Here is an 18,875-nt window from a genome sequence, read left to right as displayed (position 1 = left end):
GAGGGCTGGCCATCCTAGACTGGGTGATGTGTAATGAGAAAGGACTAATTAGCAATCTTGTTGTGCGTGGCCCTTTGGGGAAGAGTGACCATAATATGGTAGAATTCTTCATTAAGATGGAGAGTGACACAGTTAATTCAGAGACTAGGGTCCTGAACTTAAAGAAAAGTAACTTCGATGGTATGAGACGTGAATTGGCTAGAACAGACTGGTGAGTGATCCTTAGAGGGTTGATGGTGGATAGGCAATAGCAAGCATTTAAAGATCAATTTAATGATGAACTTCAACAATTGTACATCCCTGTCTGGAGTAAAAATAAAACAGGGAAGGTGGCTCAGCCGTGACTAACAAATTAAGGATAGTGTTAAATCCAAGAAAGGGGCATATAAATTGGCCAGAAAAATAGCAAACCTGAAGACTGGGAGAATTTTGTAATACAACAGAGGAGGACAAAGGGTTTAATTAGGAGGGGGATAATAGAGTATGAGAGGAAGCTTGCTGGCAATATAAAAATTGACTGCAAATGCTTCTATAGATATGTGAAGAGAAAATGATTAGTGAAGACAAATGTAGGTCCCTTGCAGTCAGACTCAGGTTAATTTATAATGGGGAACAAAGAAATGGCAGACCAGTTAAACAAATACTTTGGTTCTGTCTTCACGAAGGAAGACGCAAATAACCTTCCGGAAATACTAGGGAACCGAGGGTCTAGTGAGAAGGAGGAACTGAAGGAAATCCTTATTAGGCGGGAAATTGTGTTAGGGAAATTGATGGGATTGAAGGCCGATAAATCCCCTGGGCCTGATAGTCTGCATCCCAGAGTACTTAAGGAGGTAGCCCTAGAAATAATGGATGCATTGGTGATCATTTTCCAACAGTCTATCGACTCTGGATCGGTCCTATGGACTGGAGGGTAGCTAATGTAACACCACTTTTTAAGAAAGGAGGGAGAGAGAAAACAGGTAATTATAGACTGGTTAGCCTGACATCAGTAGTGGCGAAAATGTTGGAATCAATTATTAAAGATGAAATAGCAGCACATTTGGAAAGCAGTGACGGAATCGGTCCAAGTCAGCATGGATTTATGAAAGGGAAATCCTGCATGACAAATCTTCTAGAATTTTTTGAGGATGTAACTAGTATAGTGGACAAGGGAGAACCAGTGGATGTGGTGTATTTGGACTTTCAAAAGGCTTTTGACAAGGTCCCACACAATGGATTGGTGTGTAATATTAAAGCACATGATATTGGGGGTAATGTACTGACGTGGATAGAGAACTGGTTGGCAGACAGGAAGCAGAGAGTCAGGATAAACGGGTCCTTTTCAGAATGGCAAGCAGTGAATAGTGGGGTACCGCAGGGCTCAGTGCTGGGACCCCAGCTCTTTACAATATATATTAATGATTTGGATGAAGGAATTGAGTGTAATATCTCCAAGTTTGCAGATGACACTAAGCTGGGTGGCATTGTGAGCTGTGAGGAGGACGCTAAAAGGCTGCAGGGTGTCTTGGACAGGTTAGGTGAGTGGACAAACGTGTGGCAGATGCAGTATAATGTGGATAAATGTGAGGTTATCCACTTTGGTGGCAAAAACACAAAGGTAGAATATTATCTGAATGGCGGCAGATTAGGAAAAGGGGAGGTGCAGCGAGACATGGGTGTCATGGTACATCAGTCATTGAAAGTTGGCATGTCGGTACAGCAGGCTGTGAAAAGGCAAATGGTATGTTGGCCTTCATAGCTAGGGGATTTGAGCATAGGAGCAGGGAGGTCTTACTGCAGTTGTACAGGGCCATAGTAAGGCCTCACTTGGAATATTGTGTTCAGTTTTGATCTCCTACTCTGAGGAAGGACGTTCTTGCTATTGGGGGAGTGCAGCGAAGGTTCACCAGACTGATTCCCGGGATGCCAGGACTGACATATAAGGAGAGACTGGATCGACTGGGCCTGTATTCACTGGAGTTTAGAAGGATGAGAGGGGATCTCATAGAAACATATAAAATTCTGATGGGACTGGACAGGTTAGGTGCAGGAACAATGTTCCCGATGTTGGGGAAGTCCAGAACCAGGGAACATAGTCTAAGCATAAGGGGTAAGCCATTTAGGACTGAGATGAGGAAAAACTTCTTCACTCAGAGAGTTGTTAACCTGTGGAATTCCCTATCGCAGAGAGTTCATTGGGTATATTCAAGAGGGAGTTCGATATGGCCCTTATGGCTAAAGGGATCAAGGGGTATGGAGAGAAAGCAGGAAAGGGGTACTGAGGTGAATGATCAGCCATGATCTTATTGAATGGTGGTGCAGGCTCGAAGGGCCAAATGGCCTACTCCTGCACCTATTTTCTATGTTTCTATGTTTCTATGTTTCTATCCCACGTGTGGTGGCCCGGTATCGATGCAGACTTAGAGTCCTGCGTGCAGAAATGTAATACATGTTCACAGTTAATCAATGTACCCAGGGAAGCGCCACTAAGTTTATGGTCTTGGCCCTCCAAACCATGGTCTAGGTTCCATGTCGACTATGCAGGCCCGTTCTTGGGAAAAATGTTCCTCGTGGTTGTCGATGCGTACTCCAAATAGATTGAACGTGAGATAATGTCGACAAGCACGTCCATTGCCACCAGTGAAAGCTTGTGGGCCATGTTTGCCGCGCACGGCCTGCCTGATGTCCTTGTGAGTGACAACGGGCCATGTTTCACCAGTGCTGAGTTCAAAGAATTCATGACCCGTAATGGGATCAAACATGTCACATCTGCCCTGTTTAAACCAGCGTCCAATGGTCAGGCAGAGAGAGAAGTGCGAACCATCAAGCAGAGCTGGAAGAGGGTAACTGAAGGCTCACTGCAGACTCGCCTATCCCGAGTCCTGCTTAGCTACCGCACGAGACCCCACTCACTCACTGGGATCCCACCTGCTGAACTGTTCATGAAAAGGGCACTTAAGACAAGGCTCTCGTTAGTCCACCCTGATCTACATGAACAGGTAGAGAGCAGGCAGCTTCAACAGAATACATATGATCGCGCAAATGTGTCACGCGAAATTGAGATTAATGATCCTGTATTTGTGTTGAACTATGGACAAGATCCCAAGTGGCTTCCCGGCACTGTTGTGGCCAAAGAGGGGAGTAGGGTGTTTCTGGTCAAACTTTAAAATGGACTCACCTACAGGAAACACTTGGACCAAACCAAACTCAGATTCACGGACTATCCAGAGCAACCCACAATAGACTCTACCTTTTTTGATCTCCCAACATACACACCAGTGACAACCGACCCAGTGGTTGACCACGAAGCAGAACCCATCACCTGCAGCAGCCTAGTAAGACTCATTACGCCAGGCAGCCGAGCAAGACCAACTGCACAGCAGCCCAGCGATGGCCCAACAAACAACTCACCAAAACCAGCATTTGCACCAAGACGATCAATCAGGACCAAAGAAAGGCCCCAGATCGACTCACATTGTAAATAGTTACACTATTGACTTTGGCGGGGGAGGGGGAGGGGGGGGAGGGGGGAGTGTTGTTATATATGTAAAACTGTAAATACCTTGTTTAACCACCAGGGGGCTCGTCCCCTGGAGTCCTAAGGGATCCCACAATCCCTTGGGAGCACCTGTGCATAAGGAGGCCTCACAGGCTGGAGAGGGACTCTGGAGACTTGTAATAAAGGACTACGGTCACACTTTACTTTGAGCTCACAGTATCTGGTCAGACTCTTTATCAGAGAGGCTTACAAAAGGCCGCGAGGTCGGGAGGTGCGTCGCTGAGTCGGGAGTCCGTGAGTCAGAGAGGCCTACAAAAGGTGGAGCTTGTACAGCTACAGGGAGAAGGCAAAAAAGAAGTAGAAATAAATAGAAAGGTGACGTCACAGCCAAGGGGGTAAGTGATTGGCTGGTAATTGGTAAGTAGTTTTTCTTTTTTCTCTTCCATATCAGTGAGTAACATTTAGCACTGTTGTTGCCAATTTAAGTTAATCTAAGGGTTAAGTCATGGCAGGCGAGCTCGGACAAGTGTTATGCTCCTCCTGTACTATGTGGGAAATCAGGGACGCCTCCGGTGTCCCTGACGAGGACGTGTGCGGGAAGTGTATCCGCCTCCAGCTCCTGATGGTCCGTGTTGCGGAATTGAAGCTGAGGGTGGATTTACTCTGGAGCATCCACGATGCTGAGAATGACATGAGTAGCACGTGTAGCGAGTTGGTCTTACCGCAGGTGAAGGGTCCACAGCCAGTTAGGGAATGGGGGACCAGCAGGAAGAGTAGTGCAAGGAAGTTAGTGCAGGGGTCCCCTGCGGTCATCCCCCTGCAAAACAGATACGCCGCTTTGAGTATTGTTGAGGGGGATGACTCATCAGGGGAGGGCAGCAGCAGCCAAGTTCATGGCACCATGGCTGGCTCTGCTGCAGAGGAGCGCAGGATAAAGAGTGGGAGAGCGATAGTGATAGGGGATTCATTTGTAAGGGGAATAGATAGCCGTTTCTGCGGCCGCAACCGAGACTCCAGGATGGTATGTTGCCTTCCTGGTGCAAGGGTCAAGGATGTCTTGGAGCAGGTGCAGGACATTCTGAAAAGGGAGGGTGAACAGCCAGTTGTCGTGGTGCACATTGGTACCAAAGATATAGATAAAAAAAGGGATGAGGTCGTACGAGACGAATTTAAGGAGCTAGGAGCTAAATTAAAATGTAGGACCTCAAAAGTAGTAATCTCGGGATTGCTACCAGTGCCATGTGCTAGTCAGAGTAGGAATCGCAGGATAGCTCAGATGAATACGTGGCTTGAGCAGTGGTGCAGCAGGGAGGGATTCAAATTTCTGGGGCATTGGAACCGGTTCTGGGGGAGGTGGGACCAGTACAAACCAGACGGTCTGCACCTGGGCAGGACCGGAACCAATGTCCTAGGGGGAGTGTTTGCTAGTGCTGTTGGGGAGGAGTTAAACTAATATGGCAGGGGGATGGGAACCAATGCACGGAGATAGAGGGAAACAAAATGGAGACAGCAGCAAAAGACAGAAAGGAGCTAAGTAAAAGTGGAGGGCAGAAAAATCCAAGGAAAAAACAAAAAGGGCCACTGTACAGCAAAATTCTAAAGGGTCAAAGTGTAATAAAAAGGCAAGCATGAAAGCTCGGTGCCTCAGTGCAAGGAGTATTCGGAACCCAGGAGAGGGCTCTGAGCTAGTTAGAGTGGGTGAGAGCTCAGATGAACAGGACCTCAAGAAAGAATGCAAAAGGCAGGAGGCAACAGAGCACAGTAGCACTGGGGTAAGTGTAAACCACAAGGTGATAGGAAGGGACAATATGTATGAATATAAAGGGGCTGCAGGAGGGGTCAAAACTAAAAATCATGGTTTAAAAACTAGTATTAAAATACTTTACCTAAACGCACGCAGCATTCGAAATAAAGTAAATGAGTTGATGGCACAAATCATTACAGGGTGGCCAAGACTGGGAATTAAACATACAGGGGTATCTGACAATTCGGAAAGATAGACAAGAAGGGAAAGGAGGTGGGGCAGCTCTGTTAATAAAGGATGATATCAGGGCAGTTGTGAGAGACGATATTGGCTCTAATGAACAAAATGTTGAATCATTGTGGGTGGAGATTAGAGATAGTTAGGGGAAAAAGTCACTGGTGGACGTAGTTTATAGGCCTCCAAATAATAACTTCATGGTGGGACGACCAATAATCAAGGGAATAATGGAGGCATGTGAAAAAGGAATGGCAGTAATCATGGGGGATTTTAACCTACATGTCGATTGGTCAAATCAAATCGCATGGGGTAGCCTGGAGGAGGAATTCATAGAATGCATACGGGATTGTTTCTTAGAACAGCATGTTACAGAACCTACAAGGGGGCAAGCTATTTTAGATGTGGTCCTGTGTAATGAGACAGGAATAATAAACGATCTCCCAGTAAAAGATCCTCTCGGAATGAGTGATCACAGGACGGTTGAATTTGTAATACAGATTGAGGGTGAGGAAGTAGTGTCTCAAATGAGCGTACTATGCTTAAACAAAGGGGACTACAGTGGGATGAGGGCAGAGTTGGCTAAAGTAGACTGGAAACACAGACTGAACGGTGGCACAATTGAGGAACAGTGGAGGACTTTTAAGGAGCTCTTTCATAGTGCTCAACAAAAATATATTCCAGTGAAAAAGAAGGGCGGTAAGAGAAGGGATAACCAGCCGTGGATAACCAAGGAAATAAAGGAGAGTATCAAATTAAAAACCAATGCGTATAAGGTGGCCAAGGTTAGTGGGAAATTAGAGGATTGGGAAAATTTTAAATGACAGCAAAGAATGACTAAGAAAGCAATAAAGAAAGGAAAGATAGATTACAAAAGTAAACTTGCGCAAAACATAAAAACAGATAGTGAAAGCTTTTACCGATATATAACACGGAAAAGAGTGACTAAAGTAAATGTTGGTCCCTTAGAAGATGAGAAGAGGGATTTAATAATAGGAAATGTGGAAATAGCTGAGACCTTAAACAATTATTTTGCTTCGGTCTTCACAGTGGAAGACACAAAAACCATGCCAAAAATTGCTGGTCCCGAGAATGTGGGAAGGGAGGACCTTGAGATAATCACTATCACAAGGGACAGGCTAATGGGACTCAAGGTAGACAAGTCCCCTGGTCCTGATGAAATGCATCTTAGGGTATTAAAAGAGATGGCGGAAGTTATAGCAGATACATTCGTTATAATCTACCAAAATTCTCTGGACTCTGGGGAGGTACCAGCGGATTGGAAAGCAGCTAATGTAACGCCTCTGTTTAAAAAAGGGGGCAGACAAAAGGCAGGTAACTATAGGCCGGTGAGTTTAACATCTGTAGTGGGGAAAATGTTTGAAACTATCATTAAGGAAGAAATAGCGAGACATCGAGATAGGAATAGCGCAATCAAGCAGACGCAACATGGATTCATGAAGGGAAAATCATGTTCAACTAATTTACTGGAATTCTTTGAGGATATAACGAGCATGGTGGATAGAGGTGTACCGATGGATGTGGTGCATTTAGATTTCCAAAAGGCATTCGATAAGATGCCACACAAAAGGTTACTGCAGAAGATAAAGGTACGCGGAGTCAGAGGAAATGTATTAGCATGGATCGAGAATTGGCTGGCTAACAGAAAGCAGAGCGTCGAGATAAATGGGTCCTTTTCGGGTTGGAAATCGGTGGTTAGTGGTGTGCCACAGGGATTGGTGCTGGGACCACAACTGTTTACAATATACATAGATGACCTGGAAGAGGGGACAGAGTGTAGTGTAACAAAATTTGCAGATGACACAAAGATTAGTGGGAAAGCGGGTTGTGTAGAGGACACAGAGAGGCTGCAAAGATATTTAGATAGGTTAAGCGAATGGGCTAAGGTTTGGCAGATGGAATACAATGTCGGAAAATGTGATGTCATCCACCTTGGAAAAAAAAACAGTAAAAGGGAATATTATTTGAATGGGGAGAAATTACAACATGCTGTGGTGCAGAGGGACCTGGGGGTCCTTGTGCATGAATCCCAAAAAGTTAGTTTGCAGGTGCAGCAGGTAATCAGGAAGGCGAATGGAATGTTGGCCTTCATTGTGAGAGGGATGGAGTACAAAAGCGTGGAGGTCCTGCTGCAACTTTATAGGGTATTGATGAGGCCGCAGCTGGAGTACTGCGTGCAGTTTTGGTCACCTTTCTTAAGGAAGGATATAGTAGCTTTGGAGGGGGTACAGAGATGACTCGCTAGGCTTATTCCGGAGATGAGAGGGTTACCTTATGATGATAGATTGAGTAGACTGGGTCTTTACTCATTGGAGTTCAGAAGGATGAGGGGTGATCTTATAGAAACATTTAAAATAATGAAAGAGATAGACAAGATAGAGGCAGAGAGGTTGTTTCCACTGGTCGGGGAGACTAGAACTAGGGGGCACAGCCTCAAAATACGGGGAGCCAATTTAAAACCGAGTTGAGAAGGAATTTCTTCTCCCAGAGGGTTGTGAATCTGTGGAATTCTCTGCCCAAGGAAGCAGTTGAGGCTAGCTCATTAAATGTATTCAAATCACAGATAGATAGATTTTTAACCAATAAAGGCATTAAGGGTTATGGGGAGCGGGCGGGTAAGTGGAGCTGAGTCCACGGCCAGATCAGCCATGATCTTGTTGAATGGCGGAGCAGGCTCGAGGGACTAGATGGCCTACTCCTGTTCCTAATTCTTATGTTCTTATATTATGTTCTTATTCAATTCATAACAAAGCTATCTGCCCTAACACTTAAAAAAAAATCATGCTTATATTTTCCATCTTCCAGTTTTCAGATCCTGTATTTATAGAATTCCTAATAATATTATGCAGAGCCTCACCTATTTCCCTCTTGTTCCAGGCAGTGTATTCTCTTTGCTATTATTCCCAATAAGGTTTCGCTCAGGTGATAAATAATAACTAAGCTTGCATTTGTACAATGCTTTTAATGTGATAGAATATTCCAAAGTGCTTCACATAGAGAGACAGACCAAGAGGTAAAGGACCTGGGAGATAGTCCGACTGAGTAAGACTGAGTAGCCCATTACTTCCATCTCTCTTTTTATTCTCTTGGCCCTTTTTGGGTCCTTGCCTCCTCCCATTCATCCAATCACACCGCCTTTCATTTCTCCCTGCTCTGGTAATTCCTCCCCCTCAATTCCTGAGGTGTCAGCCGTGCGTCAGTGGGTAGCACTCTTGGCTTCTGAGTCAGAGGTCATCGGTTCAAATCCCAGTCCAGAGACTTCAGCACATAATTCAGGCTGTGCAGTACTGAGGGAGCACTGCACTGTCAGAAGGGCTGTCTTTCGGATGAGGCGTGAAACCGAAGCCCTGTCTGCTCTCTCAGGTGGATGTAAAAGATCCCATGGCACTATTTAGGAGAGCAGGGAAGTTATTCCCAGTGTCCTAGGGCCAATATTCACTCTCAATCAACATAAAACAGATTATCTGGTCATTATCACATTGCTGTGTGTGGGAGCTTGCTGTGTGCAAATTGGCTGCTGCGTTTCCCACATTACAACAGTGACTACACTCCAAAAGTACTTCATTGTCTGTATAGCACTTCGGGACGTCCGATGGTCGTGAAAGGCACTATATAAATCCAAGTCTTTCTGTTTTATTTTATTTCAAAGAGGAGCAGGGGAGTGTCCTGGCCAATGTTTCTATCTCAATTAATACCCAAAGGTAGATTATCTGTTTATTACCCATTATTGTTTTGGGAAGTTTGCTGTTCACAAATTGCTGTGTTTCCTACATTGCAACAGTGACTACACTTTAAAAGTATTTAATTGGCTGTGAAGCACTTTGGGATGTCCTGAAGTTGTAATCGATGCTATAGAAATGCAAGTTTGTTCTTTCTTTTACCCCAAACCAATGCTACTCCTCCACGTTCCTATCCTCTTAGGCTTCAATCGTTCTTCAATAAGCCCACAGCTTCCCTCTGGGCCTCTCTTGGCATTTTCTAAAGGGCTTATCGGGGCACTGTTGCTGTCTTCTTGCTGCTCCATACCAATAGCTCAATCTTCCTCTCACACTGACCTTTCAGCCCAGTGCACCCTCTGGGGGCTAACCTTGCTTGTCTCCTTCCCGCCCTGCTCACCCCGCCCAGTATTGACACCTTTGACTCTGCCAGTGGATCAACAAACTCCGCCCGCTCTGTATTTCCCTCCAGAAAGTCCATTTACTTACAAACAACACCTTTGTATCCTGGCCAAGACTGAAACTCATCTCGTGGTTGCCAATGCCTGTATCTAATTGAAACCTCCCTGCCTGGATATACTTTGCACCACTGCCCTGTCCAAACAGCCGTGGTGGCAGTGAGACCTTATCCCCAGTCACATCTTGGTCTCTGCCCTGCTCATCCTTTGAGCACCTCACCTTGTTCCACCTTTCTTGCCACTCCTGGTTCTCTACTCCTCCCCTCAAGAGCTACCCTGAGTTTGTGCCCAAGGGGCCCTGCATCCTTTTCTCCTTCAGCCTCTGCACTGAGCTCATCCCCGGTGATTTCAATCTCCATCTCAACTCAACTTGCTCACTTTCCTCTGAATTAATTGCTCTCTATTCCTTTCTAAACCTCTCTCTCCATATAAGCTCTTCCATTCATATTCTTGGCCATCCCCACCACCACGCCATCTCCTGTGGCCTCTCTACTCCAATTGATCACTGATGAGGCCATACCCGACCACTCCCTACCACCCACCCAACCCAACTAGCTTCTGCATTATTCCCTAGAAAAAACTCTCCCCAAATCAATTACAACTTCACTTTCAAACTCCCAGCTGCCCAGCCTCTGGCCTTCCACTCACCACAATGCTTTTGCAGCTGTCGACGTGCTCAATCATCCCTCACATCCACCTTGTCCCCAGTAAAATTCCTTCTCTCTCCCAGCCTGGGCAACTCCATGGTATGGCCCCCATCTTTGTTCTCTCAAGTTCAAGAGATACAGACCTGAGCGTATATGGCAGAGAAGTGGGTTAGCCATCCATCACTGGCTAAGGATGGATCACATCAAACGCTCCCAAGCCTTGATCATCTCTCCTCCAGAATCATCCTGGAGAGCAAAGACAACTCTGGCTTCTTTTCTCTTTATACAACCCTCACCTCCAACTACAAGTGCGAGGAGCTCATGGACTTCTTTGTTACTAAGAGACCATCTGTTCAGCTGCCTCTGCTCCTTCTCCCCTTCCCCCTGCCCATCAAACTAATTATCCCCCAGACTTCCCCTGCCCTAGCCCTGAACCTGCCGATCTCTCTACTTTCTCCCCTCATGCCTCCTGCTCCCTTGACCCCATGTCCACCAAACTGCTGACCACCCTACTTCCATTCCTGGCCTCCATGCTAGCTGACATTGTAAATGATTCCCTCTCCTCATGTACTACCCGGCTCCCTTTCAAAGGTGGCACCATCACCCCTCCCCTCAAAAACCCACCCTCAACCCCTCTGTCCTTGCAAACTATCACCCCGTCTCCGTCTCCAACCTCCCTTTCCTCTCCAATACCCTTGAGCAAGTTGTTGTCTGCCAAATCCATGCCCCTCTTTCCCACAAGTCCCTGTTGGAATGGCTCCAGTCAGGTTTCTACTCCTGCCACAGCACTGAAACAGCTCAGAGTCACAAATAACATCCTCTGTGGATGTGACCATGGTGAATTATCCCTTTTTGTCTTCCTTGATTTGCCTGCAACCTTTGACATGGTCGACCAACCCATCCTCCTCCAAGGCTTTTCCTCTGAAGTGCAGCTCACTAGCACTACCCTCGCTTAGTTCCACTATTACCAATCTGAGTGTAGCCAAAGTTGCAGGATTAGGGGGAAGGGTGGGAGACTGGGACTAGCTGAAGTGCTCTTGCAGAGAGCTGGCATAGGCTCAATGGGCCAAATGGCCTCCTTCTGTGCTATAACCATTCTATGATTCTAGAGCATCTCCTGCAGTGGCTTCTCTTCCTGCCTTTGCACCATTATCTCCTGAGTCCCTCAAGGATCTTTCCTTGAACCCCTCTTAACATAAGAAATATGAGCAGGAGTCGGCCATTTGGCCCCTCGAGCCTGCTCCGCCATTCAATAAGATCATGGCTGATCTTCTACCTAAACTTCACTTTCCTGCACTATCCCCATGTCCCTTGATTCCCTTAATATCCAAAAATCTATTGATCTCTGTCTGAATCTCTTCTTCCTCATCTACATGCTGCTCCTTGACAATATCATCCCCAGACATGGAGTCAGCTTCAACATATATGCTGACTACACCCAGCTCCACCTCTCCATCCCCTTTTTCAACCCCTTCACTGCTTCAATTTTCAGACTGCTTGTCCAACATCCAGCTTTTTAGCCACAGTTTCTTCCAGTTGATCATTAGAGGACCAAAGTCACTGTCTCAGGTTGAAGTAGCCTCTGCATCCTATTCCATAACATCACCCACCTTCGCCTCTGCCTCAGTGCATCTGGTGCTGAAACCCTCATCCATGCCTTAGTCACCTCCAGACACAAGTATTCCAATGTTCTCTTGGTCAGCCTTCTATCCATGCAAATGAATACACTGTAACTTTACTCACAGAAAAGGAAGAGGACAAAATACCAGTGGTACAAAGAAACCTACAAATAAGTTAAGGAGAATAAGTTAGTCGATTTAATATATTTTTGTAGTTGTAATGGTGAAAATAGTGGGACTTAAGGTAGACAAAGCACCAGGACCTGATGGTTTCCACCTGAGGGCTTAAAAGAATAATGTGTGGGGAAATTGCAAATGTGTTAATCGTAATTTTTCAAAGCTCCCTAGAGTTGTGGATTGTGCCCTAGGATTGGGAAGTTGCAAATGTTTAATATTTAAGACAGGTGGAATGTAGAAATCAGGTAACTACAGACCTGTTAGTTTAACGTGGGTTTTGCGAAATTACTGGAATCTATCATCAGGGACAGAGTGACTGAGCACTTGAACAAGTATGAGATGATCAGAGAGAGAGTCAGCATTGATTGTGACATGCCTGACTAATCAAGTAGATTTTTTTGAGCGTTTACTAACAAGGTGGACAAGGGAGTATCTATTGATGTTGTCTATATGGACTTTCACAAGGCATTTGGTAAGGTTCCACAGAAGCGATTATTAGTAAAAATGAGACCGCATGGAATTCGAGGTAACCTTGTGACACGGGTTGGTAATTGGTTGGGAGGGAGGAGACACAGAGTAGGGAAAAGGGAACAGTTTCTGATTGGCAGAATGTGGTGTTCCCCTGGGATCTGTAATGGGGCTTTTCAATGTAAGTATCAATGCCATCAGTATCAATAATTGACAGGCTGGCCTTCCAGGCTGACGAAACAAGTGCTGGGCCCAGGATAGTGGGAGTGGGGGCTGATCCAATCACTGATGGTCCGTTCCCTGGGGAGAGGGGTGCGATCCCCTGGGGGGGTGGGAGTCTGGTTTCCCTGGGGGGGGGGGGGAATGATCCAATTTCCGGGGGGGGGTCCGGTTCCCTGAGAGGGGGGGGTGATCCAATTCCCCGGGGGGGGGGGTATGATCCCCCAGTGGGGTCTGATCCCCGACCCCAGGGCTAAATCAAAATCCTGGGGGTTGGGGGGGAGTTGTTCCAGGCTCTGGGGGAGGGGCCGAACGCTGACCCCAGGAGGGCCAATCTAATGGTGAGGCAGTTTAGGAGGCCAGGAGGAAGCCGAGGCTGAGGCTACCTCGTTGTAGCCACTGGGAATCCCACAGGTTAAAATCAAGGCTTCAGGCCTCACTATAATGTGGAAATTGCCAACCTGCCTCTTGGTAGCGGACTGGCAGCCCACCTCATCCTGCCTGAGTGAAAGCTGAAAGTGGACGGCTTGGAGGCGGGCTAGGGTTGGGTTTCACATTTTTTCAACTTTCCCTTCTCCGCACGCCTCCAACCCATCTGTAGCTCAGAAAATTCCAGCTACAATGTTGGTGGAGCTTGGTGTGCTCAAATTGGCTGCCGTGTTTCCTGCAGTACAACAATTCAACAGTATTTCATTGGCTGTAAAGCGCTTTGGATTGTCCCGCATTCATGAAAGGTGCTATATAAATGCAACACCTTTCACCACCTCAAGACGTCCCAAAGTGTTTTACAACCTGAAGGGTTAATCGCGTTAGTGCAAAATTGCCGTGCTTTAGAAAATGTACTGTGACAGAATGAGATAAGCAATTGTGAAAAGATCAGAAGACGCTGAGCAAGAAAGAAACCAATCACACCAGATGCTGGCCGAAGATGAGGAAGTAAGCGGGACAAAGACGAAAAAAAAACTCCTTGCATAGACTCTTTTGGCAATGCCAGATGTAGAAGCAGTAACATGTGACCTTTGCGGTTTATGACTTTAAATACTCATTTTTTGTAAACCCAAGTTGAGTTGTAGCCTACATACAACTCCCCTGATACCTTGTATTAATAAACTGTGTGTGTTTTCAAACTCTCTAATGTAGTCCCGGAGTAGATTTATTTCTATCTCGGGGTTTTCCCCCGACAGTTTTGGCGCTGCGAGCAGGGTGTAAGCTCTCCTGACTGAGACTCGAATGTACGGGGGATAAGGTCGGATTTCACGACATCCCAGAAATTGGAACGTCGAACCGGCAGGCGTGAGGCTTCCGGACACCCAACGAACAAGTGAGACTCGGAGAGGTTTGATAACAGACACTGTGAGTATAAATTAAGATAAAGTATAATATAAGTAAGATAAGTGGTGTGTAAGAGTAACGAGTGTCCCCGTCACTTCAATTGTCACAAACTATCTCAATCACCTCATTTGAGCCGGAATTAAGAGGGCAACTGCCCCACGTGATGGCCAAGGATGAAGGTCAAAGGGAACACCGGGAGGACAAAGTGACGGCGGAAACCTGTGAGTGACTGTGTGATACGCATGAACTGGTGTGAGAGTTGAGGGATAAAACATCGCAATAAATAAGTGACGGAGTAGAAGAAGGCCCGTGTGAAGAGACTCATTTGCAGAGGAAACGAGAGCAGGTCAGATCATATAATGGCGTCGGGGGAAGACTTTGAACAGAGCCGGGAGGGTCTCTTAGTAGGTTCTATGCAGACGACCAGAAGGGCTTAATAGATAAAATGGTTAAAGACGGGTGGGATCCTCGGCTGTCCCCAAGGAGCAAAAGAATTGGTGGGAGAAACAGAAACAGAAAAAGGCAAAGAAAGCCGGAGTACTTTTAGTATATGTGTTACAAAGTAAAACCAAACAATTAGTCGAGAAAAGTAAGGAGACAGAAGCCGAGAGTAAGAAATGGAGAGAGCGGTATGAACAAACCGGCAAGTGGGGGGGCGATCAGATATGACCTCCCTCTGACTTATGTTGCCGCAGTAGCGACCTCGGCTCCTCCCTTTGATGAGGAGACCGAGATGGAAGGGTCAAATTAAGTAAATACAGAAAGGGCAGCCCCTCTTAGGGTAACCCAGTGCGTACAGGGAGGGAACCCCGATATCAATACTACACTTTCACCCCCACAGAAAAACAAACGATGAATCAGGATTTGGGGAGCCTACAACCAGGGAAGAGAAATGTAGAATTTTGGCAAAAGTTTGAAGAATTGTATGAGACCCACGATATGCATGAGCGAGATGTCCAGCAAATAGTTCGGGCTAAGTGTCCAAAGGACCGGTGGACAGGGCTAGCACCCCCTCACAGTGACGGCACATGGATACCTGCTGTGGGTGCCACAAGGGCACAACGGGACGCTGCTAGAACGGGGTTTGTCCAGTCTGTACAGGCCTTAATGGGAGCACCCACTCCAAATTGGAGATTGATAATGCAGACCCGCCAGAAAAAGGGAGAAAACGCCAATGACTACAGAGAGAGGTTATGGTTCTAATACCAAGAATCCTCGGGACAGGTGGCCCCGAACAGAGACGACCCAGTCTTCGTGAAAATGTTTAAGGACGGCCTTTCGGCTGACCATCAAAAGATCTTAAAAATGTGGGTGGTAGTCGCGGACACCTATGACCAAGCTGTCCAGTGGGCATGCCACATTAACTCTGGGGGAATAAAACAAGAAGTGGCCGCGGCTAAGAGTAGTAAGAGTGCGGGTCGAGGGGAATGCTACAACTGTGGCAAGACGGGTCATTTTGCCGCCGACTGTAGGGGCCTCAAAAGACCAACCGTCCGATGTGACAATTGCGGGAAAAAGGGACATGCCACTGATAAATATTGGGCGCCCAAGGAGAAAAGAAATAGAAAGTCAGGCCTTAGAGTAGAGGAGATGAACCGACAGCAGCGAATCACAGCGCTGAGGGACTTAGCAACAGGCTGAAGGCCAGCGGCCCCCATGGGGCAGGGAGAGGATCCGCGTATTCACATAACAGCGCTGTTAGGGGGCCGGCAGAGTGATATGTTAGTGGATACCAGAGCCTCGGTATCTATGATAGATATTCCCTTACCCACAACTAAACATGTCGTCCATATAACTGGCGTGGGAGGATCTGCCACCAAAGCCCACCAGAGTGAAGTCATTCTATTGGAGATAGGCAGTATTCTGATCCCGGCACAATTTTATGTCTACCCAAATGCAGAAGGGACCATATTGGGGATCGACCTCCTGGAACAGTTCGGGGCAATAATAGACCCACAGAATAAGAGAATAGTTCGGAGAAATAAGGGAGGACGCAAAATCACGACGTATCGGGAACAGACTAATTTGCACAATCACGCAAAGGTCGGAAGTGTACAACTTCTCACCCGAGATTGGGATACAGCAGGAGACTACGGCCCATTATGTGAACAAATGAGGGAAGTGTGGGCTCAATCAAAGCAGGATTGTGGGATGGTAAAAACCAAGCCAGTGTCATTCCTGGGCCTGAACACAGGAATACCCCATTAAACCTGAAGCCCGAGAGGCCGTAAAACAAATAGTGCAGGACCTCTTGCGGAGCGGTGTACTTTGGGAAGCCAAAAGCACTACGAACTCGCCAACCTGGCCCGTAAAGAAACCAGATGGGTCATACCGATTGACCATAGACTATACGGCATTAAATAAAGTAACTCCCCACCAGCACCCCATATTTAATGGACTGAAACCAGAATATAAAATATTCACAGTCTTAGATGTAGCTAATGGATTTTGGTCCATACCATTAGCCCAGGAGTCCCAAGATAAATTCACATTCACGGTCGGGGATTGGAGTACACTTGGACACGAGTGCCCCAGGGTTTTCACAACAGCCCGGCCATATTTCACCGAACTATGAGTCGAGCCTTGGAGACCGTAGATTTAGCCCCCTACCGAAGTACCATCCTCCAATATGTGGACGATCTGTTGATTGCTTCAGAGGAGGAGAGAGGACATATGGGGGCTCTAATAGAAACCCTAGAAGCCTTAAAGAAAGTGGGATTTAAGGTAAACCCCAAGAAAGCTCAGATCAGATTGAAGGAGGTACAGTACTTGGGACACCAACTGTCACTGGGGACAAAAACAATACCCCACAACAGAAAGGAAGCAATTCGCATTATGCCCCGACCGAAAATGGTCCGAGGAGTGCGTAAAGTATTGGGACTCTTTAACTACTGGAGGAACTTTATAGCTAATTTCGCGGCAATCGCGGAACCCATACAGAGACTAGTTAAGGGAGGAAAACCAGCTCCAGAAAGTGTGGAGTGGGGCCCGGAACAAGAAACAGCATATGGCCAGATAAAGGAAGCACTGATGTCGGCACCAGGCCTAGGACTGCCAAATATGAACGCACCGTTTCACATTCATTGTGAAAACGAGGGCCGGTTTTATGGAGCAGTAGTTACTCAAATGCATGGAGAGCGAGCCTGCCCAGTAGCGTACTATTCCACCCAACACTCGCCGGTGGCAGGGGGTCTGTCAAGATGTGTAGCAGCCTTGGACTGCGCAATGTGGGCGGTGAAAGTTAGTGAGCCAGTAGTAATGACAGGGGAGTTATACTACATACCAAACATACCTTGGTGGATATGCTCAACACTGGGAAATTGCGCTCCGTGTCCAACATCCACCGGGCCAAATGGGAAGCAGTATTACTTCCCTTAGATGGGTCCATAAAAATTATACGAGACTTGGGGGAGAACCCGGCAGAGGGCCTCTTATCTGTGGGTGAGCCTCATGAGTGCCAGTCACAGGAATGGGAGGACTCACCGGGACACATAAGTGAAATTCCCCTTGAAAACCCCGAGATGATCCTGTACGTGGATGGGTCCCGGAAATATATTCAGGGGACCCCGCATACGGGATGGGCGGTGGTAGACGAAGTGCTAAACACTGTCCTAAAGGGAAGGTTAGACGGAGAACTGTCGGCCCAAGTAGCTGAACTCACTGCCCTGACTGAAGCCCTCCAACTGGCCAAAGGCCGGCGGGCAAATATATATACAGATAGCCACTATGCCTTCGGGGTAGTCCATGACTACATGACTGCCTGGGCCAGGAGAGGGTTCGTCACTTCGGGCGGGGAGGCTATCAAACATGAGGACCGAATCAGACTACTATTAGACGCCGCCAGTAAACCCGCAGAGGCAGCAGTGATCAAAGTTAAGGCTCACCAGAAAGTAGTAAACTGTAGTGTCCCTTGCTACAAAATCACATGAGGCATGTACTGCAGACACAATCACTACGTGACCTTAACCTTTATTCCCAGGACCAAGAAGTACTGACCCTGCGTGGGACCTCCCTTTAAATACCTGAATGCCCAGGTGAGGAGTGTCTCCCACAAGTTCGCCCCTGTGGTCAGGGTGTGCATTTCTAGGATATATGTACAGTGTGCAGTGGTTACATGAAGGTTACAGTTACATGAAGGTTACAGTTGTATGATGGTTACATACATGACATCACCTCCCCCCTCACGTCTTTTTGTGTCAAAGGTCAAAGGTCAGGTGGTCGACGCTCTCTCGTGGAGCGCTGCAGTTGTGGCTCTGGTGGCTGAGCCTTGGCATGCGTCTCTGTCACCTGTGGTGATTCCGGCCTGTCCGGGCTGGCATCAGGGACTGTGCATGCTGTGGACTGTCCTTGTTGCTCGTCCACTGGTAGTGGTGTGGGTGACATCTCATGCTCTTCGTCAGGTTCCTCCGTGTCTATGCTGAACCTTTTCTTTACTTGGTCCAAATGTTTGCGACATATTTGCCCATTGTTTAGTCTGACCACTATGACCCTATTCCCCTCTTTGCCAATTACGGTGCCCTCAAGCCACTTGGGTCCCAAAGCATGGTTAAGAACAAATACCGGGTCATCCATTTCTACATACCTCCCCGTTGAGTTTCGATCATGGCACTCGGTTTGGGACTGGCGCTTGCTCTCAACAATGTCTGCCAGGGCTGGATGAATGAGGGACAGCTGGGATTTAAACGTGCGTTTCATGAGGAGTTCCGCTGGCGGGACTCCCGTGAGTGAGTGCGGCCGGGACCTGTAGGCCAGCAGGAGG

Source organism: Pristiophorus japonicus, chromosome 17 (assembly GCF_044704955.1).
Source record: "Pristiophorus japonicus isolate sPriJap1 chromosome 17, sPriJap1.hap1, whole genome shotgun sequence".
Lineage (NCBI taxonomy): Eukaryota > Metazoa > Chordata > Chondrichthyes > Pristiophoridae > Pristiophorus > Pristiophorus japonicus.
The sequence above is the reverse complement of the archived record's forward strand: the minus strand, read 5'-3'. Positions refer to the sequence as shown.